Source organism: Corythoichthys intestinalis, chromosome 2, assembly GCF_030265065.1.
Source record: "Corythoichthys intestinalis isolate RoL2023-P3 chromosome 2, ASM3026506v1, whole genome shotgun sequence".
NCBI classification, from domain to species: Eukaryota; Metazoa; Chordata; class Actinopteri; order Syngnathiformes; family Syngnathidae; genus Corythoichthys; species Corythoichthys intestinalis.
This window is the reverse complement of record NC_080396.1, coordinates 33,778,948-33,804,517: the sequence shown is the minus strand read 5'-3', so window position 1 is coordinate 33,804,517 and position 25,570 is coordinate 33,778,948. Positions and strand designations below refer to the sequence as shown.

Here is a 25,570-nt window from a genome sequence, read left to right as displayed (position 1 = left end):
CTGGGGGTCCAGGGGGAGTTCAGTGGGGGAGTTTATCAGTATTCATGCATGAAAGGGTTAATAAAGTATATCTTGGAGTCACTGGATCATTGCATCTCACTGCCATTTCATTCATGGTTTTACCCCCCCCCCCCCCATCATGTGCAGTTACTTCAGAATTGCTAACAAAGAGCTGTTTATTGTCTGACGATGCACAATGAGACACTGGGCTGACATGAGGACAGTGACCTGCCACACGCCTTTGTACCCCCCCACTGTAAATGGACATGATAGATAGAAGTGGAGCAAAGAGCATGTCACTCTGAGCACTGACCTGGTTTTCACTGAAGTCATCATAAAAACAGAGCCAGCATCCCGGGGACATGTAATGACATGGGACCTTTGGTGTAATTCACTATCTCAGCGTGCGGCAATATAGCAAAAGCCATTACATTTGCCTTGTTATTTGCTGGCACCCTGGCCAGGGATTCAGGTGACTGCAAACTCCTTTAATGGAGTTCCACTGATAAGAACAGGTCTGTTTATTAGCCACATGCGGCCAAGCGTGGCAGGAACAGCTGAGCGCGGGCAGGTGCCGAGCCCGACAAGGTTCCAGGCACCCCTGGCGGGCCCCGGCGCTCATTTCACGCGCATTACGGCCACTGTAGCTCAGATATAGAAAAGAAGGTCGCCGGGTGCATGGCAATATAAATGCTGAGTGATTAGCTTTCCTCTGACTCACACAGAGCGTTCACACCTCCAAGCAATTTGGATTGTGTGTGGAAATCAATGACTCATCTGTGGTTTTGCTTTTTGTCACAGCCAAAGAGCAAAAAATACTACTCCCAATTTCAATTAAATTGGGACATGAATAAAACAGCATAAAATGATTTGCAAATCCTTCTCAGCCTTTATTTAATTAAATACAAGACAAGCACAGGATATTTAATATTTAAAGATTTTTTAAAATTTATTGTTACAGGCAAGGATTGATCATTTTCATTTAGATGCTTGTAACACTTGGTATTTTGCTGGGACATTTTAACCAGTATTACATAACCTTTTCTTTTAACAACACACAATAAGGGTTTGGAATAACTTATTTTTGAATTGTCGTCAGTGGAATTATTCCACTTATTTTGTTTCTATTTGTTATTATTATTATTTTTACTTTTATTCTATTTGCTCATGCAGGTATTCACAAAGTGGCTACCATAGCCCCATCCTTGCTTGTGAACAACTCATTGATTTTGGGATGATCCTTTCATATCCATTCATGACATTGACTTTTTTCCAAATAACCTGATCACCTGTGGAATGTTCATAACAGGTGTTCTCTGAGCATTCTGCAGTCTTTTCCTGCCCATTATCCAGGTTGTGGAATATGTAGCAAGCAATTTCAATGAGCGAATATTTGCAAAAATTAAACAAACAATAACCCAATGACCATGGCAACGGTGAATTTGAACATTATTTTTTATGTCTTTGTAGTGTGATTGAATATAATTTGAAAAGTGTTTGATTGTATTGCTTTTCATTTCCCACTATGTTCTATCTTCATCAGAATATTGGGGCTTGCAGGAAGGTTGGTTTTATTTGAAGTATGGCTGCAACTAACAATTGAAGAATCAGTCGATTATTTTTTTCCAATTAATAAATGTATCTCTTAAAAAACGTTTTAATTTCTGTCCCTTAATTAAAAAATATTTTGTTTTTTTGCAGGAAATGCAAAGAGACACTGTTTTTGTAAATTTAGTTTAGTCTGTAAAGTGTCAGAAAATGGGTAGGGATGTTGATCATTATTGGAAAAAAAAAGTATTTTTTTGATTCAACACAAACTAAATTTGAGACTCTATACTGTTTAAAAGTAGAAATTATGGACAATTTTAGGTTAAACTATACTTCTAAACAAATAATATATTAAACCACACCCCATAAATTTTCAATCTGACAGTCGTAGTCCACATGTTTCAAACGACGTGAGAACAGTTCAGCATGAAACTAAAATAGAAAAATCCGACTGGAAGTTATCTCTTGCGGCATGCGTGCTTGCAGACATTTACGAAGCCTTGAGGAGAAAATGAACTTCAAATTAAAATGTCTGTTTGATGCATTATTCTAATAGGGACGGATAGAGAAAGAGAAGATGACTACGCTCTCATCCTTCAGCCCGAGGGGACAGACTTGGGGAGTTGTCATTACCAACTTAACCCATCAAAAAGAGCCTGCTGTGTAGTGCAATCACAGAAATGATCTGTTGTTTTGACAGGTGTCGCTGCTACTTAATTCATCAGGTAATTAGACAAGAAATGCAATTCACGGAAACAATATTGCATTTTCTGATTTAAGCAGTTTGTACACAAAATACACCAAAATACATCCATACATCGTCTCTCAAGGATGAGGAAGAAACCTCGTGAGCTTTGTCATTTTGAGTCGAGCCTTTATAGAAAACCTGCTGACTGTGATGTCTCCAGTTCATTTGCTCTAGTTTGAATTTTCCATTTTCCACTTGGTTGAGCTTGTTTACATGCAGAGAGAAATTCAAAGTGAAGCCACGTGAGAAGGAACACTCATTTTATTGGCTGTATGCTTCTGCTCTGCAAAAAAAAAAAAAATGTTAGAAATGACTAGATTTCTTTTGGTGCTGTTTTGCTACATTACTTTGACTTTTTCTTTGTCTTATTTTCACAGTTTTATACATCTGGCCTTGAGATTAATTTAATTTCTTCTGTCACAATGCTTCTAACAGAAAACCCGCCCACATCAAATTACCTGTTAAAATAAACAAAAACTGGGTGGGATGATTTCAGACGAAGTATGGGAGGCTGCACTGAGAAGAGTTCATTCCTCATCAATTCGCGGACGGCATGGTCTTATTCAATGGTAAAGATCGATAAAGATGTTGCCCGTACCTGTGCATGATGCAACCGTTCACCAGCTAATCACACCCACATGTTCTGGTCTTGCCCATCTTTATGTACAGTGGGCCAAATAAGTATTTAGTCAACCACTAATTGTGCAAGTTCTCCCACTTGAAAATATTAGAGAGGCCTGTAATTGTCAACATGTGTAAACCTTAACCATGAGAGACAGAATGTGGAAAAAAACAACAGAAGATCACATTGTTTGATTTAAAAAAAAAAAAAAAAAAATTGCAAATCATCATGGAAAATCAGTATTTGGTCAATACCAAAAGTTCATCTCAATACTTTGTTATGTACCCTTTGTTGGCAATAACGGAGGCCAAACGTTTTCTGTAACTCTTCACAAGCTTTTCACACACTGTTGCTGGTATTTTGGCCTCTTCCTCCATGCAGATCTCCTCAAGAGCAGTGATGTTTTGGGGCTGTCGTTGGGCAACACAGACTTTCAACTCCCTCCTCACCCTGTAGCGTCAAAATGATAAGAAGAACGGTCAGCAAAAATCCCAGAACCACACGGGGGGACCTAGTGAATGACCTACTCAGAGCTGGGACCACAGTAACAAAGGCTACTATCAGTAACACAATTCGCGGCTAGGGACTCAAATCCTGCACTGCCAGACATGTCCCCCTGCTGAAGATAGTACACGTTCAGGCCCGTCTGCGGTAGGGCTAGAGAGCATTTGGATGATCCAGAAGAGGACTGGGAGAATGTGTTATGGTCAGAGGAAACCAAAATAGAACTTTTTGGTAGAAACACAGGTTCTCCTGTTTGGAGGAGAAAGAATACTGAATTGCACCATACCCACTGTGAAGCATGGGGGTGGAAACATCATGCTTTGGGGCTGTTTTTCTGCAAAGGAACCCGGACGACTGATCTGTTTAAAGGAAAGAATGAATGGGGCCATGTATCGAGAGATTTTGAGTGAAAATCTCCTTCCATCAGCAAGGGCATTGAAGATGAGACGTGGCTGGGTCTTTCAGCATGACAATGATCACAAACACACAGCCAGGGCAACCAAGAAGTGGTTTCGTAACAAACATTTCAAGGTCCTGGAGTGGCCTAGCCGGTCTCCAGATCCCAACCCCATAGAAAATCTGTGGAGGGAGTTCAAAGTCCGTGTTGCCCACTTACAGCCCCAAAACATCACTGCTCTAGAGGACATCTGCATGCAGGAATGGGCCAAAATACCAGCAACAGTGTGTGAAAAGCTTGTGAAGAGTTACAGAAAACGTTTGGCCTCAGTTATTGCCAACAAAGGGTACAGAACAAAGTATTGAGATTAACTTTTGCTATTGACCAAATACTCATTTTCCACCATGATTTGCAAATAAATTATTTAAAAATCAAAGATAGTAATTTTTTTTTTCACATTCTGTCTCTGATGGTTGAGGTTTACCAATGGTGATAATTACAGGCCTCTGTAATATTTTCAAGTGGGAGAACTTGCACAATTAGTGGTTGACTAAATACTTATTTTCCCCACTGTACCTTTTGGTCAGAGGTATCTAAGACAATTTCCAACAACTACCATATTTTTCAGACAACAAGTCGCACCTGAGTATAGGTCACACCAGCCATAAAATGCCCAACGAAGAAAAAAAAAACATATATAAGTCCCACCGGAGTATAAGATGCATTTTTGGGGGAAATTTACTTGATAAAATCCAACACATAGAACAGATATGTCATCTTGAAAGGCAATTTAATATAAAAAGACAATGGAGAACAACATGCTGAGTAAGTGTACAATGTACAGTGCATGAACAACGAAATGCGAACTTACTGTCCTCACTAGGTGGCTACGGCTCGGTCCTAGCTATACAGCGTGCTAAACTCCCAAATGACGATGCTGGATTTCCGTATAATTTGCTGAATCAATTTCGTCCACGATACCAAACAGGTTCGCATCAACGTAAATAAATGATAATTAGGTGCTATTACAGCAATGACACAACCGGTTAGCATGCGTTCGCTAGCATTAGCACATCGTTCAAACAACCACACACAACTGGCTCTAAGTGTCTGATCGCGGGTGGAAAACACACAACAATAACAGAAAAGATGATCCACACAGGTGTTGCATCTGTAGAGATATTTTGCAAGCATGAACAATCAACGTAGGTTCGCAACCGTGTCTCTCTCTCTCTCGCCCACTCGCTCAGACAGAGACGCTACGTAGCTGTCCGTCTTCTTCTGACGTGTGAGCGCTCTTCTTCGCGTATACAAGTGCAAGTGCGCCCCCACGTGGGCGTGAAAGCGCCACAAACTAAAAGCATGCATTTCAATATAAAAAAGTCAATGATACAATTGAACACACATTGCCAAAGGCAGAACGCGAACGTGGCCATAGCTATTAAGAGTTATTCAGATGACTATAGCATAAAGAACATGCTAACAAGTTTATCAAACTATCAGTGTCACTCCAAAACACCAAAATAACATGTGAAATCATATCATAATGTGTTAATAATTTCACACATAAGTCGCTCCTGAGCATAAGTCGCACCCCCAGCCAAACTATGAAAAAAACTGCGACTTATAGTCCGAAAAATACGGTATGTGGCTTACAAATACGTCCAGACTTCACCATAGCACTGTTTGGAACATCATCATCTGTGTTGGAATTATCCCAGATGGATCAGGATAGAATTTCCTTTGTTACCCTTTTGGCAGGGCAACTGATACTGCTTGCATGGAAATCTTCCATCCCATCCTCTCACACGCTTCGGATAAAATCAATCTTGAATTGTGTCCACTTAGAGAAGATCCGGTGTACGCTGGGGGGCTGCAAAAACACATTTTATGCAAGGTGGACACCTTTCTTGATGTATGCTAGGGGGCCTTGAATGTCCCTCAGATTCCAGAATAATGATTGTTCCCCCCGTTAGTTGACATACGCTAAGTGGCCGTTCCTACTACGGGACCCTAAAGTTCATATATTTAAATGTATACATTGTTGTATGCTGATTTTTGGGGAGTGCTGTGTGGGGCTATTTTACGGAGACATTGCCCTATTATACAGTATATTTATATGACTGACGAGGTGCTGTTTCTGTTTGTATATGTTTGTGTATGTGGTTTTGTGTTTTGTATTTATGTTTTTATTTTGTATGTTTTGTATTTTCTGTGTTGGGGGTACTGTCCCCTTATACATTAAGGTCACATAGTTTGTAGTTTGATTCCATTGCTTAGAAATGTATGTTAAATTTAACTTGTGACTGAAATAAAAATAAAAAAAAATCTATATAAAAAAAAAAAGAAGAAAAAAAAAAAAAGAAATGCTATTGTAATTTGTCAAGAACCCCCAAAACATTTATTTAAAAAATAGTAACAATGACATGAAAAAGAAAGTCAATCATTAGACAGTGATACACTTCACGTATTGATGCTGTTTTTAATTATGTGTTATCATTAAGCATTAACGATTCTTCACAATATCTTTCAATATACATATTACTAAGTAGTAGAGACAAATACCATAATTGTTTGCAAGTGTCCTCTGCAATATTATGCTATTTGTGCTGCTCACCTAAGCTACCAATTTATTCCATGAATATTAGTTTGTCTGTATGCTCAGCGTTGTTTTTCACTTCCAAAAATGCATACATACATACCGTAATTTCTCGAATATAAGGTGCACCCGTGTATAATGCGCACCCCAAATTTATTTATAAAATCTAGGGAAAATTATTGTACCCGTTTATAACGCGCACGCTAATTTTAGCACCAATAAATAGAAGAATACAAGAAAACAGAGCATATGCACAGATACACAAATGTCATTTTACTGACTGGTGAAACACAGCACAAGCATAGCACATTGGTAGTTCCAAACATTACCATAAACTGACAATATTTACGGTAATAATATGATTTGACAACTTCTCCAATTTAGCAGAATCTAGGAGAAAACAAAACAGATGTGACTTTTCTTTTAAAGGCTGCTGTATAACTTGCTCGTTTCATCCTGATGAATAAATGTTTCTTCCATGGATTGATACAGTAAAATGAAAATGAGAACGTAAGTCGGAAATCCGTGAGCGCTCATCGCTGTCAACACGACAGTAACAATAGGAACTATTGTCATTTGGGTTTGAGTTTCCCGAGGGACCGATATAGTTGACAGACACAGGAAGTTTGTGTGCTTACGTTTGTTATGGTCCGAGTTGTGGAGCTGCAATAAACATCAATTCAAATGAGTTCAAGAAACTAAATTATGTGCTTTATGAAGAATGAAAAAAGCAGAATTTAACACAGACGAAATCATTCGGCCGATTAGAGTCAAGTGTTACCGAAACAAAATGGTGACGTTACGTACCGTAATGGTCGGCAACGGGTTGCCGCATACGTTTCTTCAACACAACGTGGCCGTGTCAAGAAAAAAAAATCGGTTTATACAGTATATATACATATATATATATTTCTGTCTCCATCCATGTACCCGTTTATAATGCGCACCATGATTTTACAAGATGATTTTGGGGGAAAAAAGTGCGCGTTATATACGGGAAATTACGGTACTTGTATTTTTTTGACACAGTTCTTAATTGATGAAAATGGTTTAGAGTGAGTTCGTGTGTGCATGGATGTGCATGCACGCCGGTATACATATGTATTGTGGGCTGTTTTCAGCAGCGGAGGCAGAAATAGATTTAAGTAAATACATTTTAAAATATTTGAAATACTTTATTAAAAAAATTATATTCATTCATTCATCTTTCAAGCCGCTTATCCTCATCAGGGTCACTGGTATGGGTTGGAGCCTTTCCAAACTAACTATGGGCACCAGGAAGGTTGCACCTTGATTTGGGTGCCAGCCAGCTCTTGCTACTGTTGTGTGAAAGTGCATGTCTCTACAATCAGAAAGAGACTTAACAGGTTTAACCTTCATGGGAGATGTGCAAGGAGGAAACTTTTGCTCTCTAAGAAGAACATGAAGATCAGACTGAAGTTTACCAGAGTGAATGTAGACAAAGACCAGGACTTCTGGAATAATGTTCTTTGGACAGATGGATCGAAAATTGAATTATTAGGACACCAGAACAGAGGACATGTTTGCCATAAACCCAATACAGCATTCCAGGAAAAGAACCTCATACCATCTGTGAAGCACGGAGGTGGAATTGTCATGGTTTGGGGATGCTTTGCAGCAGCAGGACCTGGCCAGCTCACCATCATAGAATCCACCATGAATTCTATCGTGTATCAGAGGGTGCTTGAGGAACATGTGAGATCATCTGTGAAAAATCTATAGCTGGAGCAAAACTGGACCCTGCAACATGGCAATGACCCAAAACATACCAGTAAATCCACCAAGGACTGGCTGAAAATTAAGAAATGGAGAGTCCTGGAATGGCCGAGTCAAGGCCCAGATCTTAATCCCATTGGGATGCTGTGGGGTGACTTGAAACGGGCTGCACATGCAATAAACCACTCAAACATCTCACAGCTGAAATTATTCTGTGTTGAGGAGTGGGGCAAACTTTCTTCAGACCGATGTCAAAGATTGGTGGATGGCTAAAAAACGCATCTCACTGCAGTTATTTCAGCCAAAGGGGGTAACACTAGCTATTAGGTGGTAGGGTGTCCTAACTTTTTCCTCAATTAGACTATGCATTTTTGTTTATATATTTGGTTTAATGAGTAAAACAATGTTAATTTTTGTTGTTTACCTGCAATTAAATCACTTTTTTTTTCGAGAGATAAAGAAAAACAAGATCAGACATTGATATGTGAACATTTCTTAATAAAGAACTGAATATTTCATGGGGTGTCCTCATTTTTGTCATGACTGTAATAGCGTGCAGCTATAAATGTTAGTCTAATGTTATCAATAGTTTACTCAGATTAGCGACACTGACAAATGAACTAACTATCAGTAGGTTACTTAAAGTTAGTGGGTCATCAATATATCAGGAACGACTTTGTAACTTTACCGACTGGGAAATTAAATGTGTGGAGCCGATATACTTCGAGTGGCTTGCAACCGCAATAAGCAATAGTTGTCATTCATCGGCCATTTTCCATCAGAGCCATTGGAGTGTATAGATTATTCAATTTTTACGGATTTTTAAACGACCCGTTTGATCATAAACGTCAGAGATGTGAAAAGAGATAAAAAATTTTTTGCTGCAAACAAGAATATTTATAACATTTTTTTAAAAAATCCAACTAGAATTATAGCTACACTAATATAATTTATTATGAAACAACTAGTTTGTAAATCTGTCTAGAATTCAGCAAGTTAAGCGTATTTATATAAGTGATATCTATGTGGCGGACGACATTGTACCTACAGTGACGCCGCAAATGTAAAATAAATTGAACTGTTTTAAGATATTATTTTTACATTATGACATTGGTAGTTTTACTTTTTTGGCCATGAAAAATCTAAGGTGTGGTTTAGGATGGTGAGAATGGCCTGCAATGCGTGAGAAACACCCTCAATGCTTGAGAGTCAAGAACCCATCTTGCTAGCTCACACCGGGAAAAGAGCAACCGAGAACATCTGAAAAACATTCCTTCAGGATGGATAAACAATTGGCAGTGCAGACATTCAAACGAGACTTTCGCTGCACTTTTGAGTCAACACATCGCAGCGTTTAAGGATAACCGAGACGGCAGACGGGCACACGGCCTTTCTGTAGCCTATATAAAGTATGACCCGGCAGCCAAGGCTTTCTGTAAGTGTGCCAATGTGGACACGCTTCCAGCAATAGTCATGCTTATGCCAGCTGCATCATCTGTGCCTGCACAAAAGCATGCCCTTTGAAAAGCGCCCAGCACAACACAAAAGCAGTCATGCATGCTGCACATGCATCAGTGTGCAAATGTTCTCGCTCACGTTATTTTCACTTTAGACAGCCGGAAATCATTGCTGTAATAGAGATTTCTCGAACATGCGTGTTATTGATATTGGAGCTAAAGATGTCGCATGTCTGATTTGCTGTTTTTAAAGGCACGTGACGAGATGTGAGGAAGTGGCAGATTGAAGTGGAAGCGAGCGACACAGCTCATCTGTCCTCAAGCAAGAGACTCACTGTGAGTCATCCCAAGTGCACACATCACTGTAGAGACGTTCAATTATGATTCAAATCTCCATAACGGGGCAATAACGCCATTTGTCATGTGACCATCTGCAGTGCTTCTCTTATGATTCTGCCTGAATATAGTTAGCCCCCTTACACACTGTGCAAGTGCAAAGAGTGGAACGTGTTGATTTATTAGAGTCGAGCTCCAAGTGTAATCACCACAGGACTTAGCGCTCCGTCTCTTCCTTTGATTCATTTCCTCTTTGCTGAATTTGGACGAGTCAGGAACAAAGAGAAGGCCCGCAGCCATCCTTGTTTTTAGTCTCTCTGCTCACGTTTAAAAACTCAGAGCGGCGAGCCATAATTACGGCCCGCTTTCTCTCTGGGATGTTCATGGACAAGGGCCTCATAACAGGTGACAGCATGCCTACCAGCTTCTCCCCGGTTCCCTGCCCCCACCCCAGAATGGTGACTATTATAAAGCAAAAACGTATGCTCTCAATATATATGCAAATGATGCATGGTCCCAAGGTGAAGTTCGTGGAACGGCAACACCGCTTGCCTCTGTTTTGCTCATTTGCAAAAATGTTGAGCGTAACAAAGACCACAGGAAATTGAAAAATTGTTACTAAGTATGAGAAAAAGCAATCATTTTCCACGGGCTGCCTAATCCTGTGGAAATTGATCTCACCCCTCAGTCTGACATGTACGAGAAGGAAAAACACACACGTCCATGCGTAGAGTGCGTTTGCTTACAGATTCCTCGTTCTTATTCATTAAAGCGGTCTGTCTTGTGGGGTCAGATGCTGCTTTTCTTCCCATCCTTGCCTGAAAAAGGAACAAAAAAAATAGTTTTGGTAACTTGTACGGGATGTTTTCCTTATTTTGCTCACAATATGCTCTGTCAAAGGCTTTCTGCCTGAATGCACAGTTCATGCAAATCAGGCCATTTGTTGTGTAATCTTAAATATGCAGATATGGTCATTTATGCATTTGGTCTTCCTTTGCGAGGAAGTACAAATTAGGGATGACAGTCTATTAAGCACCGCGCTGACCTTGCTGAGGGTACGTAATGTGACTTTATTTGAGGGACGAGAGAGGTCGAAGATGCGTTGGTGATTAATTAACCCAATTAATTTAGACTAAGATTATCGGAACAATTATACCTTAATAAATCAGAATGAGGTATGATGATGACTGTAATAGCTCCGAGGAATGAATATGCAGTGCTTAGAAAACTGTGGATATAATGATTACCTCATTTTGTATGGTATTAAAAAACAAAAAAAACCAAAACACATGTTTTAAGGTGTTCAAAACAACAAACGTCAGTATGGCTCTCTTGGCTCCTCACGGAGGACAACGAATACAGAGTATAAAGGCTGCACAAGACGATGGCGAAAGAAGCTCCTATAGCTCTGATGCAGTGTTGTTTTCGTCAACGATGATGACAACGAACAAGCAATTTTTTTTCATGACGACGTCACTATGACACGCTGAAAATGTGTTTTGGGAGACTAAAACATAACTAGGCCTGCAAGCAGGAATGAACGGGCCCTTGCAGTTTGCCGCAACTTGGACGTCATGCAAACTCGGACGGTACGCAGGCTGGGGTGGTGGCAGATCGTCCCCTTCTAATCATCTCATGAGAACCTAAAATGCTCAAAACTTGCCTTTTTGGGATTAGAAATACATTCACAAACCTGGGAGAAAAAAAACCTATTGGAGAGAGTACGACAAAAAAGGAGGCGCTCCTGAGCTGTGCAGCCTCGTCCTTACTCAAAACATAAATGAAACTTCTAATTGGGCCAATTCGACCAAGTGTGCCAAATTCCGCAGCTCTATAAGCTGCCTAATATATTTCTTTTAATGACGAACAAAGCGTCGTCATGGCAAAAGACAGAGACATGTGGACATAAACCTTAAAATGTTGTGTTAAAAAAAGGTCTTGAAACTACAATGACAAACCTGAAGATAACTGGACACATATAAGTAAACTGAGTGACTTTCTGTTGCTACTAGTTGGCGCTGTAGTGTTGATACGAATAAGCCGTACAGGACCCTTGAGGGTATGACTCTTACCAAGCATGGGATGTTTGGCGCAGATATGTTGTATATCTGCCAAGTTATGACTGTTTCAAAACTTGTGGTGAGACAAAATGGCTACAGTCATTTTCACTTTCCTGTTTGGACCCCTCCGCTTCAACAAAACCTCAATATTTTTCATCAGGCTCCCCTGATGTAGGTCTAATGTGTAATATTTTAATGCAGCCATGTTCACGCTGAGATACCTCACATACATAAGAAATAAATGGAGCGTTGTATGAGAGAGTTATCAGTCATTTACTGAATTTGATGTTTTGCCAATAAAATGGCCAATTTTGGCACCCCGCCCGGGTCAGACCCATGAATCAAAGCGCACCATTTTGAAAACTTATGATCTCATATGTCTCCTGAACAGTCGCACCAATTTTGAAGATGATCAAACTAACTCCCTCGGCGACAAGTTCTCAAATGTGCACCCTGTAAATTGATAAAAAATTCACATTCGATCCAAAATACCTGATTTCCTGTTGGGTTTGGAATATGGGTGCAAGAGACATTTTTTTTTTTTTTTTTGTAACGTTGCAAGATTATCTAAATTTACGCAAAGCCGCATGTATGTGCAAATTTCGGTGAGTTTTTGTGCATGTTCAGGCCTCCAAATTGGCCATTTTCATTTGCCCTGAAAAAAAAAAAAAAATCCTTTGCATTACAATAGGGCTCTTGCACGCTTAGTGCTCAGGCCCTAACGAGGTGGATGCCAGTTGTCGTCTGATGACATGCGAACGAGATGAAAATTCGCCATAGTTTTCATCATAAATTCACAATGTGTGATATTTTCTTATTGTGTGTGTAGTTAGAACGAATTTAGCAGTGTTTGGTCGTGTCACTCACGTGATGTGCTACGTCCCCCTTACCCCCCTTAAAATTTTGGGAATTGGCGACTAAAACTAGACAAAATTTGTCTGAGTTTTCGTTGACTAAAAATAGACGAAGACGAACACATTTTGAAATGACTAATATATACATTCATATAATATGACTAAGACTAAAAATTATCTCCGTCCAAAAGACTAAGACGAAAATTAAAATTGCTGCCAAAAACAACACTGCAGTGATGTAGTCGTGGCCAGGAAATGGAATGCATTTATATTTCATTGTTGCACATGAAAGCTATGATTTTTCTCATTTTAAGGAGGAAGGAAGACCAACAGTAGAATGTTGATAGTTTCATGCTCTTCACGGACTACAGTTCCACAAAAATGCGCATCAAGATATTATTTGTCTTAGCAGGGGAGGAGTCACTCTTCGAGTGTCCAAAAGATCAGGAAACTTCAAGAAAGGACATTTATCAAGGCTTCCATTGCCATGACTTGTGTGTACCTGTCCGCCAAAACAGCAAGATACCACTATACTAGCACCTCCGCTATTCAACGCGCCCAGAGTTTGTCGCTCTGAAATAGAACGAGTTTCTATTTCAGGAGCAACCCCTCAGCGGAAAATTCACTCAACCTTTGCTGCTCTGTCCATTATAGCTGCGAAATGCCCCCTCCTACATACACATAGAATGGGTTTCCTCACGGCAAACTCTGCGCTGCTATCACCAGTGTGAAAACGCCTTAACTGACTGTGTGTTCTGTTTAATTGTTTGTTTTAATGTTTTCAACTGTTTTCCAGTTGCTTAAATGGTACATAATCATCTCGCCTGATATGTTAGGATTAGCATTAATCTATTGGCTGACGTTGACAACAGTAGACGGCCAATCCATTTGATTCTTGGGAGACTAACAGTGAATGATTACTGCTACCTATTTTCAATTTAAAAAAACAAAAACATTTTTGAAAGTTCAGGTTTATTTAGTACACAACCCACAATTTTATATTCAGTTCGACAGTAACAAACAGCTTCAAGCTTCTTTTTGAAAACATTTATATGTAGTACTATGTACATACAGTAGTAATATTAAAGATACAACATGGATTTCATAGTGTTAATGCAAAATAGTTACTACTCTGTGCATGCTCCACCAATGCTCTGATGAGTACACAGCGCCTTGACGTTTAAGACAGGGGTGTCAAACTAATTCCACAAAGGGCCACAAGGGTCCTGGATTTCGTTCCAACCAATTAGGAGGTCATCATCATCATCATCGGTGGTGGCGGCAGCGGCAGCACTGTGGCACCCAGCCTCATCCGCTTGGCAAAAACAGTTTTCTAACCCACTTTTATAACCCACTGAAGACTTGATACTAACAGTAAACAATCATGTTTGCCGTTTTTACTAAAGATGCACTGATACGGATACCATTATCGGTGGGCGGCCGATCCAGCACTAAAATGGTGGTATCGGTATCAGCGAGTACCAACAAACAGGGCGCCGATACCATTTACCGGTCCAGTTTTATAACACTTGACCGCAGCCCTCTTTCTTCTGAAACTCACTACACTTCTTTGTTGTGTGATCAAACGTGATCACTTTGCATGCCAAGTAGCTATCGATATTGACCTGATCCAGACCAATGAGAGTGGGCCAATAGCCACTCTTAACCAATGCCGGGGAAGCTTTTTCATATGGAGGAAAAACAAACAAACTAGGAGAGGAAAATGTCGGCGGTCTGGAAATATTTTAGCATAGAGCATGGGGTGTCCCTTGTTTCTATTTCTGAAAGGTGCCAACCCTACTTTGGAACCAGGTCTCAAATTTGGCATTTCCTTCAGTAAAAGACAATAAATGTAATGTAGATGGTGAACTCACCAAGGATTGTTGCTCCGGTCCAGCCGGCTTCCTCTGGACAGCAGTCCTGCTGTTGCAGCCTGAAACTCTTTGCGTTCATTCACATGTTTCGTCTTCAAATGTTTTATCAGGTTCCAGGTATTGAAACTGGCCGATTTACCAGACCGCCGCCATTTCTCCTGGTTTGTTTTTCCTCCATATGAAAAAGCTGCCCTGGCATTGGTTAAGAGCGGCTATTGGCTCGCTCTCATTGATCTGGAGCAGACCAATAGCGATAGCTGTTTGGCATCCAAAGTGATCACGTGTCATCACACGACCCAGAAACAGAGTGTAGTGAGTGTCAGGAGGAAAAAAAAAGCTGCAGTCAAGTGTTATATTACTGGACAGGTAAATGATATCGGCACGCTATTAGTTGATACTCGACGAAACCAATACCACCATTATGTGCTGGATCGGCCCCCCCTGCCGGTATCGGTGCATCAGTAATATTACATATATATATGTTTATATATATGCATATTCAAACGCAGTGGTATCGGTATGGTATCAGTATCGGCCAATTTGGCTTATTCGGCCTATTCACTGTGTGCATATACTTAACAGAGGTTCTTCAAAATCAAATTAAATGTCAAAGATAGAGCAAGAGAGGGCTGATTTTCTCTTTCCCCAGATGAGTTATACCAGTGTCAGGTATGCCAAGGTGACAAAAATTCATTCAAAAAGACAAAAACAAAAACAACAGACGCCTTTTTTTTTAATTAATTTTGCCACAGCAGAAAAGAAATGATCTTCCATTTGGAAGCTGCCACATTTTCTCGTGACACTCTCCACTGGGCATGGTTGTGTGGGGGTAGCGCAGATTTCACATGGTTTATTGCCACTACTCTATGTGGGATTACTCATTGAACTGCGAGAACGGCCCCCTGCACCCCACAGCCACCCCGAGCCTCGCTTGCCCCTCGTCTGTACTGTAAATGATGCAGGAATGTACGTAGCATGAACAGTGTTCCGAGTAGGAGTTTAAGTGTTATTAAAAAGCATCACTGATGCATAGGATACTATTTACAGCAATACACCGGCACATGCCGCAAATGTCCAGTGAAGGCTTAAAATGACGATGTATCATGCCTGGGCTAACGAGTCTGCGAAAAACAAAGGCAGAAATGTTTCCGAGTGTTCCACGGGATAAATGGAGAACAAACAAACGGCACTGCACACAGTGAAGAAGGAAAGATGATCATCTGCAGATGAAAGGCCGAGAAGGAGCTTCATTCACTGCCACACAGCTGTCTTATTCGCAAGGTGTTGAGAGACCTGTTTTTTTCTCTCTCTCTCCTTCCTCCAAGAGGATGAAAAGATTCTTGTGAAGCCAAAAGGGCCTGCTATCATTTTTGGGCAGCTTGAGTGGTAGAGATGTTATTAGCATAAATTATCTCTGCCACCAAAGAGATAGGAAGGAGCGAGCGCCTTTCTGCTTTTCACACTTAATTGCCCTATTTACCGAACAGTTGCCCATGGACAACAAATGCGCACACGCGCTGAGATGCACGCAGGACAACAGGCAAACACAAGCCAAATAGGGCATGAGTGATACAGTGAACTATCTGCCAAACAGCATTAGAGACAGTATGACTGCGAAGGCAGTTTGGGTCCATTCAAGCGACATGTTGGACATGAAATCCATAGCAAAATGTTACATATTGCTTTCAGTGAGCCAAATATATGCTTACAAAAGATACAGCGTGAAATGCATGCGTGGTCGCTGCCAGAGTTCTCTAAATGAATGCCAAATGTTTATGGAGATGCGTACTTGTTGCATCAGGGATGAACTAATATTTCATTTCGGAGCTTTTTAACAGCTCGACCGCCTTTTCAAAGATGGCAACTGCTGGAAAAAAGCTTTACTGATGTGACAGAGTGAGCAAAAGGGCGGTGAATTATAGATGGCCATGCCTAAAAGACTCTTAGGTTCTCTTCACCTAACGCAACAGATTCTGAGTGACTTTATATAAACAGAGCCAAATGTCACAAATCTACTCAAAGTTCCACGTTCTGTTGAGCGACCGTGCTACCGTCAGGTGCGGAATTAGCCTCGATTGACGTGATTAAGGAGGCGTCGTGCTGTAAAAAGATAATAAACATTCCCGCGGAGAAGTAATTCTCGACGGTGTGTCTTTTGGAACACAGCGAAGAAACAAATCAAGTAGATTGACTTCATTAATTCGGTCGGCCAGGTCGGCCCCCGACCCCGGAGGGCCATAAAGGATGTTAATGAGGCTGATTGTATCACAGCTTCACCCACCCCTCTGAACACGGAGGCCGAGTGAGAGGACACCATCCTTCCGACTTGAGGGGGTTGGTTGCTATGGGAACGTCCCGAAGCAGTGACCACATGTCAGAGGGAGTCTTGGGGCCAGAAGCGGACCGGAGCACCGGTTTAGATGTGGAGGAGTTGGGGAATTAATTGGTAGCCACTTTCCTCATACTAGATTCACCTACTTTCCCCTCCCTGTCCCCGGAATGCTTGCATGTTATTTTCAATTTTGAACACTGAAACATGTAAATGTTTGCGTGGTATTACAGTTTATTCATTCTTTTAATTTTGATGGAGATCAACTCGAATAGAAATGAAAGAAATTCCAAAGAGTTTACTTATTTTTTCCCTCCCACTGCACATTTTAACGGGAAAACACACAATGCATGCATCTGGATAGGTGTCTGTATTTGTATTGATGCGTTTTCTCTTTTATGACCCCTTTTGTTTTAACTTATTTCTACTGCCTTTATTGGCCAGATCGCTCTTGAAAAAGAGGTTTTAATCTCAATGATGCTGTGCCCAGTTAACACTATAATAAAGGTTTTTTTTAATTTAAAATTTGATTTGAAATATTTAGTAAAATATATGGTTGGTTTAAGAAAGTCCAACTCCCTAAAAGTCAATATACTTGCAGGAAAAACACATTATGAAGCAAAGTCAATTTAAGATGCCAGCTGCTTATTGTTTATTGGGGATCCCCATTACATTCCACTGTGATGGTTCCGATTATTCTAGGGTATCCTGTTTGAAAATCACAGCAAATACAACATTACAATAAAATAAAACACAATAAAGTATTACTCTGGTCCCTCGACACATACGATCCCAAATTTGAGTTTATCTTGACATATGACATGCTCGAAATATGACGATAGGGTCGCAATTTAATTATTTTCCCGTAGAAGGCAGCACGGCGGATTTACTTGTGAGAGAAATCAACATGGGTGCCAAGAAGGTTAGTGCAGGTGGTGAAAAAGGAAATAGGTGACGCTTACCAATGAAATTAAGATGGAAATGATAGAAAAATATGAACGCGGTGTGAGTGAACTGGTTGGACAATATGACCGGTCTCCTCCGACCGCCAGTCTTTTTAAGTTAACAATAAAAACACACTTTTAAAAAAAATTTCCGATTTCTTATTATTGTTTTCAATTGTTAACACACTTTCTCAATACAATAATGGCTTACTCAATACCGCACACACAAAACTGAAAACTGCACATACAAAACGCTAAACCTGACACTCCCTTTGCAAGAAGATTCTTGTCATCAAATCTGTACATTGTGTTCATTGTGTTTTCATTTGCTACACACAGTAGTATTTCCAATGACACACAACCATTCATTGAGTAGGCACAGCTAAGCTTTTGCTGCACACTACCAAGCATTTGCTAAACTGACACTAAAGTCACACTATATGAATGACAATGAATCTGGAAAATAAGATATTTCCCCTTTTGGGAAAAATGACTGATGTAGCCTACTTTTTCATAACACAAACTTTCAACCAGCACACAAATATGCCGCCAAACGTTTTTCTTTTTGTACATGATTGAGGATTCATCATGATGAAGCATCATCATGCCTTTGATTTCTGTCAGGCTAGAGGGCCTCTTCGACATCACAGGCGATGTTCTCCCGACTAGACATCTCTGGAAGAACCGCCTTTTGTGGCTTGTGTGGCTCGTATTGAAAGCTGCATTATCTGCAAGGATCTTCTGTTTAATTTGTCTTAGGGTAATTGCATTGTTTTCACGAACCATGTTCACAATTAGGGTTTCCTGGTCTGGTGTGAAAACGAAGTCTTTTGACCCCACTGTGAGGTTGTCTTTCAGCCCTGCAAATTAGAACTACTGTGAGCGCACAGTATTACTGTTCATTGAAATGCCCTATTGTATTACAGTACACAGTATATACAATACACATTGTATATACTACACAATATACATAGAACAAAAATGCTGTATTGTTTTACAGAACATGACACTTTTACCTATTCTCCATCCGGAATTTTCTTAGGATGGCACCAACTGTATAGCGGCTGAGATTGGGCTGGACCCTAAAGCCAGCCTCCCTCATGCTCAAAACATGCTCAGCAACATGTCTATCACAGTGGCCAGAATCCCATTAAATATTATAGTTCTTCTCTTTCTCTTTTCTCATTCTTCTCATGTTCCTGCTCCTCTCTGTCCTCCCTGTCCTCCAATCTGTCTTCCTACTCCTGCTCTTCTCCATCTTCTTTCTCCTCCTCCTCTCTGTCCTCCTCTTGCTCCAATCTGTCCTCCCCTCTTTGTCTTCCTCTTACACGTCTCTGGTTGCTCTCTTCAAGGTTCTCCGTTGTTCACCAAACAGCGGAGGAGGTGCAGAGGCACTTATATGCTGCAGTCCTGTTTGCTATTTGCACACCATACTTGAATGTGTTGCGTTTTGAACACTTTTAAGTTTAGGTTGATACCGTTGACATGTTACATGAGAAGTATGTGTAACAACAGAACAATGTGTGGAGTGTTTTGACATCAGGTTATTGTGCAATTGACTGCGGTGTGTTGTAGGTTGAAGCTTTGAGCTTTTACATGAGAAGTGTGTGCAACAACTGAACATTGTGTGTAGTGTTAAGACAGAGACTTCATAATTTATTGACATGACACATTAGCCATTCACTGCGTCACGCCTTCCCGAAGGGGGACGTTCCGCTTCATTTATTAGCAGTCGGTCACATGCAGCGATGCAACGCCGGATTTTTGTTGAAAAAGTATGAAATCTGTACTGCATACAAACAGGAAGGATTGTCTCAGGGGTTTTTGCTCAAGGATTCAAGGTAATTATTATTTTTTTCGTACCATGCATGCATTTTGAAACATTGTGAAAAAAATCCATGGGAGAAATTAGCCGCTCCGCTCATTGGCATTATACTTCACAATATTTACGTAAAATAACTGCTAACAGTCCAGTTTTTTGCTTTTAACTAAGAATCAAGACTATTTTACGTCCATAGCTATAAAGAATTCAGGGATTTAAGCATTTATTCACAAGAATTTTCAGTGGAAAAAGCTCTTTGTTGTACTAAGGGGGGCGCCACAGTGACTTAACTAAGAGCGCATTCGACATACAGTGGGGCAAATAAGTATTTAGTCAACGTCTAATTGTGCAAGTTCTCCCACTTATAAAATATTAGAGAGGCCTGCAATTGTCAACATGGGTAAACCTCAACCATGAGAGACAGAGTGTGGAAAAAAAACAGAAAATCACACTGTTAGATTTTTAAAGACTTTATATGCAAATCATGGTGGAAAATAAGCATTTGGTCAATACCAAAAGTTCATCTCAATACTTTGTTATGTACCCTTTGTTGGCAATAACGGAGGCCAGACGCTTTCTGTAACTCTTCACAAGCTTTTCACACACTGTTGCTGGTATTGGCCCATTCCTCCTTGATCTCCTCTAGAGCAGTGATGTTTTGGGCCTGTCGTTGGGCAACACTGACTTTCAACTCCCTCCACAGATTTTCTAAGGGGTTGAGATCTGGGGACTGGCAAGGCCACTCCAGGACCTTGAAATGCTTCTTACAATGCCACTCCTTTGTTGTCCTGGCTGTGCGTTTGGGATCATTGTCATGCTGAAAGACCCAGCCACGTCTCATCTTCAATGCCCTTGCTGATGGAAGGAGATTTTCACTTAAAATCTCTCAATACATGGCCCCATTCATTCTTTCCTTTACACAGATCAGTCGTCATGGTCCCTTTGCAGAAAAACCACAAAGCCTGTTGTTTCCACCCCCATGCGTCACAGTGGGTATGGTGTTCTTCGGATGCAATTCAGTATTCTTTCTCCTCCAAATACGAGAACCTGTGTTTCTACCAAGAAGTTCTGTTTTTGTTTCATCTGACCATAACACATTCTCCAAGTCCTCTTCTGGATCATCCAAATGCTCTCTAGCGAACCGCAGACGGGCCTGGATATGTACTTTCTTCAGCAGGGGGACACGTCTGGCAGTGCAGGATTTGAGTCCCTGGCGGCGCATTGTGTTACTGATAGTAGCCTTTGTTACTGTGGTCCCAGCTCTCTGTAGGTCATTCACTAGGTCCCCCCGTGTGGTTCTGGGATTTTTGCTCCCCGTTCTTGTTATCATTTTGACGCCACGGGGTGAGATCTTGCATGGAGCCCCATATCGAGGGAGATTATCAGTGGTCTTGTATGTCTTCCATTTTCTAATTATTGCTCCCACAGTTGATTTCTTTACACGAAGCGTTTTACCTATTGCAGATTCAGTCTTCCCAGCCTGGTGCAGGTCTACAATTTTGTCTCTGGTGTCCTTCGACACCTCTTTGGTCTTGGCCATAGTGGAGTTTGGAGTGTGACTAACTGAGATTTTGGACAGGTGTCTTTTATACCGATAATGAGTTAAAACAGGTGCCATTAATACAGATAATGAGTGGAGCCTTGTTAGACTTCGTTAGACCTCGTTAGAAGAAGTTAGACCTCTTTGACAGCCAGAAATCTTGCTTGTTTGTAGGTGACCAAATACTTATTTTCCACTGTAATTTGGAAATAAATTCTTTAAAAATCAAACAATGTGATTTTCAGTTTTTTTTCCCCACATTCTGCCTCTCATGGTTGAGGTTTACCCATGTTGACAATTACAGGCCTCTCTAATTCATCAAGTAGGAGAACTTGCACAATTGGTGGTTGACTAAATACGAATTTGCCCCACTGCATTTACGTAAAATAAATACTAACTGCCCGTTTTTTTTTTTTTTTGCTTCTAACCAAGAATCAAGACTGTTTTATGTCCATATCTATAAAGAATTCAGGGATTTATGCATTTATTCACAAGAATTTTTAGTGGAAAAAGCTCTTTGTTGTACTATGGGGGCCGCCAGAGTGACTTAACTTGCAGCACATTAGTTATTGGCCAGCATTATTCACTTTATAAAAAAAGAATCAAAACACCTATCTTTCTAAAACAAACATGTTTTTAGGAGCCTAAGAGGCTGAGGATGGCCCAATTCTCGAGCCTGAAGGTGCTGGCCACATGGGAAAACTACAAGTCTGTCAAGGCCGGCGACAAGTTGACCCAGAAGGTGCAGGCGCGCTCTTTGATCGAGAAGCAGGGTGTTGGGCTCATCATGGTGATGATTTGTAGTTATAATTTATCTGTTTTGCTATGAGTAATAGCTATTTGTAATTGTATGAGCAGTATTTATTTAGCCTGGAACTCCAGGAACCTAGCTCCTTATTGGCCTCTCCAGCCCAAATGAAATCGATTGCGCAATCAGATTCGTTTATTTGCGTGACGTGCTCTAAACGAGCAATGTCACTCTTGCGCGTCAGAAGTCGTGTCCACAACAACACAGATGGTATAAGGGAGAGCCGAGAATATGTTCCTATCTGCGATAAATTCAGTTTTAAACGACCAAAAACACATTGAGTCGCTAAAACCAACAGTCATGTTGAATAAACTTCTCCGTTCTCCACTTTCCTTGTATGTTTACGTCCTCGTGCTAGTTTCTTGTCGCTTTACAAACGTCACGTCCACCTGTCGCTGATTGGTCCACTCTGCTCTCTGATTGCTGTGGCTTGTTCCGCCCTGGGAATTCTATCCGCGGAACAGTCGCCAGACTCTATAGCTGGAACAGCGGTGAGTCTGGTGTTCCAGGCTAGTATTTCTCAGGGTTTAGTGTAGGTTTTTGGGCTGTGGAACGAATTTATCACATTATAACGTATTCCTATGGGAAAATCCTGCTCAACATACGACCATTTCAACTTACAAACCAGGTACTGGAACAAATTAGATTTATATGTAGAGGTACTACTGTACTTGGGTACCATAATGTGCCGATAGCAGGTGCCTATACCTAATAATCCAATAATATCTTTCATTTTACATGAAAATGGGTTTTAGTTTCAGATTTTTTTTTTTTTTAAATAGAAAAGCACAAAGTTGGACTGGACATGACACAAGCTTCAACGAAGCTCTACTTCTTAAACAAAATCAGTAACACAAAGTATGTGTTTGGTTAACTATGCAGTAAATTAGTGCAATAAATGATTAATTTTTAATAAAAATGTTTCCAACTTTCAAAATCACGGAATTAAATAAAAAATAAAAAATACATTTTTTTTTCATTATTACTATCGTCAATGGCAATGAATATGTTAAACACAGTGCAAAACACTAATAAGGTTCATGTAGGGACAGCTCATATTTTACTCACCCATATATCTGTCGACAAAATCCCTAACCAAAAGTTATTTTACACACAATCCTTCTTGCCCTGACCTTTCCCGTCCTTGTCCCGGCATTCGGACCCGATGTTGAGTCAGTATCGTGAACACGTAATGAACAATCATAATCGGGTGATAAATCCCCACCACGGTGAGTCTTCATCATCTAAGGCGCAGGGTTGCTGTTGGTGGTAAGGATGATATAGAATGGTGGAGAGGACATGCGTAAATGGCCAGAGAAATGTGTGGCACCTTTAGTAATGCTGGAGCCTAGTACATCGACATGGAAAAAGTAGAAGTAACGAAACCTTGCATTTTGAGCTGGAAGGATCGGTATGTTGTTGAAAAGGACTTTTGTGTCCTATTTTCAGCCCTATTTCGAAATGAAAATATATTATTTTGGGTGTTGACAAACTACTGCTCCACATTTCAACCCACTAACTGGCAAAAATGCACAAACAAGCGGCTTTGCCAACCATTATGAAGTCATAACATGGAGAAGGTCTCCAACTCAATCAGAGGTTGCGCTAGACTTTTTCGTTGTCTGTCATTTTGACTGACAGGGTCATAAAAATCCGGTCATAATCCATTTTTACCCGTCACTTAAATTTTTAAAATGATGATAATGACATTGTGGTGACCCTTTGTTTGGCATAATTCACCTTCCGTACTTGTGTGTCCATTTGGCCGAGCGCGTTACCAGTGTAGGTTCAAGCGCCTACGACAGTCACGTGACAGAGACACTTAAGAGCCGCGCGCGGTCCCCTCACTATCCACTCGCTCTCGCTATATGATTGGCCGAAGAGTCGAAATGCTCTCCCGTGATATGCCTGTTTAAAAATGTTCCCGTTGTTACTTCTTGCGTTCGCTTATAAGTGCCCATTTAAAAAGGAAAAGGGATGGATGATACTACACACAGAGCGTATTATTAACAAATGTTAAAGTTGTATAATCATATAGCGAGAATAAGAATCGTCACTGACAAGCGCAGGCCCCCGCGAGTGGATAGTGAGGGGAATTGGATAGTGCGCCTACAGCTAACAAGACTCTTAACATTGCATACCGCTTCAACATATTCAACAGTATTTAGTTTTCATTCATTTTAGATTAATATTCTGTCCGAACAAGCTTAACAGAGAATCCACACCGTGCCATCACACATCAAGCAGATGAATATGTAACTTTTTCTCCGCAGTGACAAAAACAGCTGACAGTGGTCCCCATTAGGTAGGTAGCCTACCATATGTAGCATATGGAACAATGAAATGAACAGTTCACCTGCTGTGGCCTGAACGTAGTCTCACACTTTCCTCCTGGTGCGCATGGACTTGAATTGCGTGCCCGCTTGTGCAGTCCCTGTTTTTTCACCTCTTTTATCAACACCATCGTCGTTTTTGGGCTTTTTGAAGAAACTTCGGACACTCACTTGCCTTGACATTGTTTCAGAGTAAGGCCAACGACGCATGCATCAAGAGAGACAATAGCTAATTAATAAGCTCACTCGCCACCCTGTGGTCTGGGGTGTGAAATGAACCGGTCAAAATGACGGATGGACTTAAGTTTTTTCCGTCACCGTTTTAAAAAATCGGTCAACGACGGAAAATATTCGGTTAACGCGACCCCTGAACTCAATATAGTAGAATGGCAGGGCGAATGACCACTGAGATTGACTAATGTGCAAAAAGAGGAGGGTCTTGAGGTATTTTCACATATCCACATGTATTATGTAATCTCAGTAATCAATGAATGATGCCAAAGATGATTTTAAGTGTTTACATATATTTTAAGTGTTCACATATGGGTAGGGAAAAATACAAGTAACGAAACCTTCCATCTTGAGCTGGAAGGGTTGTTCTGTTGCTGAAAAGGACGTCCGTGGCCTATTTTCAGCCCATTTCCAAATGAAAATATATTATTTTGGGTGTTGACAAACTACTGCTCCACATTTCAACCCACTAACTGGCAAAAATGCACAAACAAGCGGCTTTGCCAACCATTATGAAGTCATAACGTGGAGAAGATCTCCAACTCAATATATTAGAATGGCAGGGCGAATGACCACTGAGATTGACTAATGTGCAAAAAGAGGAGGGTCTTGAGGTATTCTCACATATCCACATGTATTATGTAATCTCAGTAATCAATGAATGATCCCAAAGATGATTTTAAGTGTTTACATATATTTTAAGTGTTCACATATGGGTAGGGAAAAATACAAGTAACGAAACCTTCCATCTTGAGCTGGAAGGGTTGTTCTGTTGCTGAAAAGGACTTTCGTGGCCTATTTTCAGCCCATTTCCAAATGAAAATATA

The 25,570-nt window shown here is 40.6% G+C and overlaps 1 long non-coding RNA gene across 1 annotated transcript in view; it reads right to left on the bottom strand.

Annotated features, from left to right (window-relative positions):
* Positions 1-2,434: 2,434 nt before the first annotated feature.
* Positions 2,435-25,570, bottom strand: part of LOC130912309 (uncharacterized) — a 31,389-nt gene continuing 8,253 nt past the window's right edge. The window contains exons 2-3 of the long non-coding RNA XR_009062594.1: positions 10,695-10,766; positions 2,435-2,579 (exon numbers count right to left, since the gene is read on the bottom strand). This is a non-coding gene — a long non-coding RNA (uncharacterized LOC130912309). The remainder of the gene's footprint in view (positions 2,580-10,694; positions 10,767-25,570) is intronic.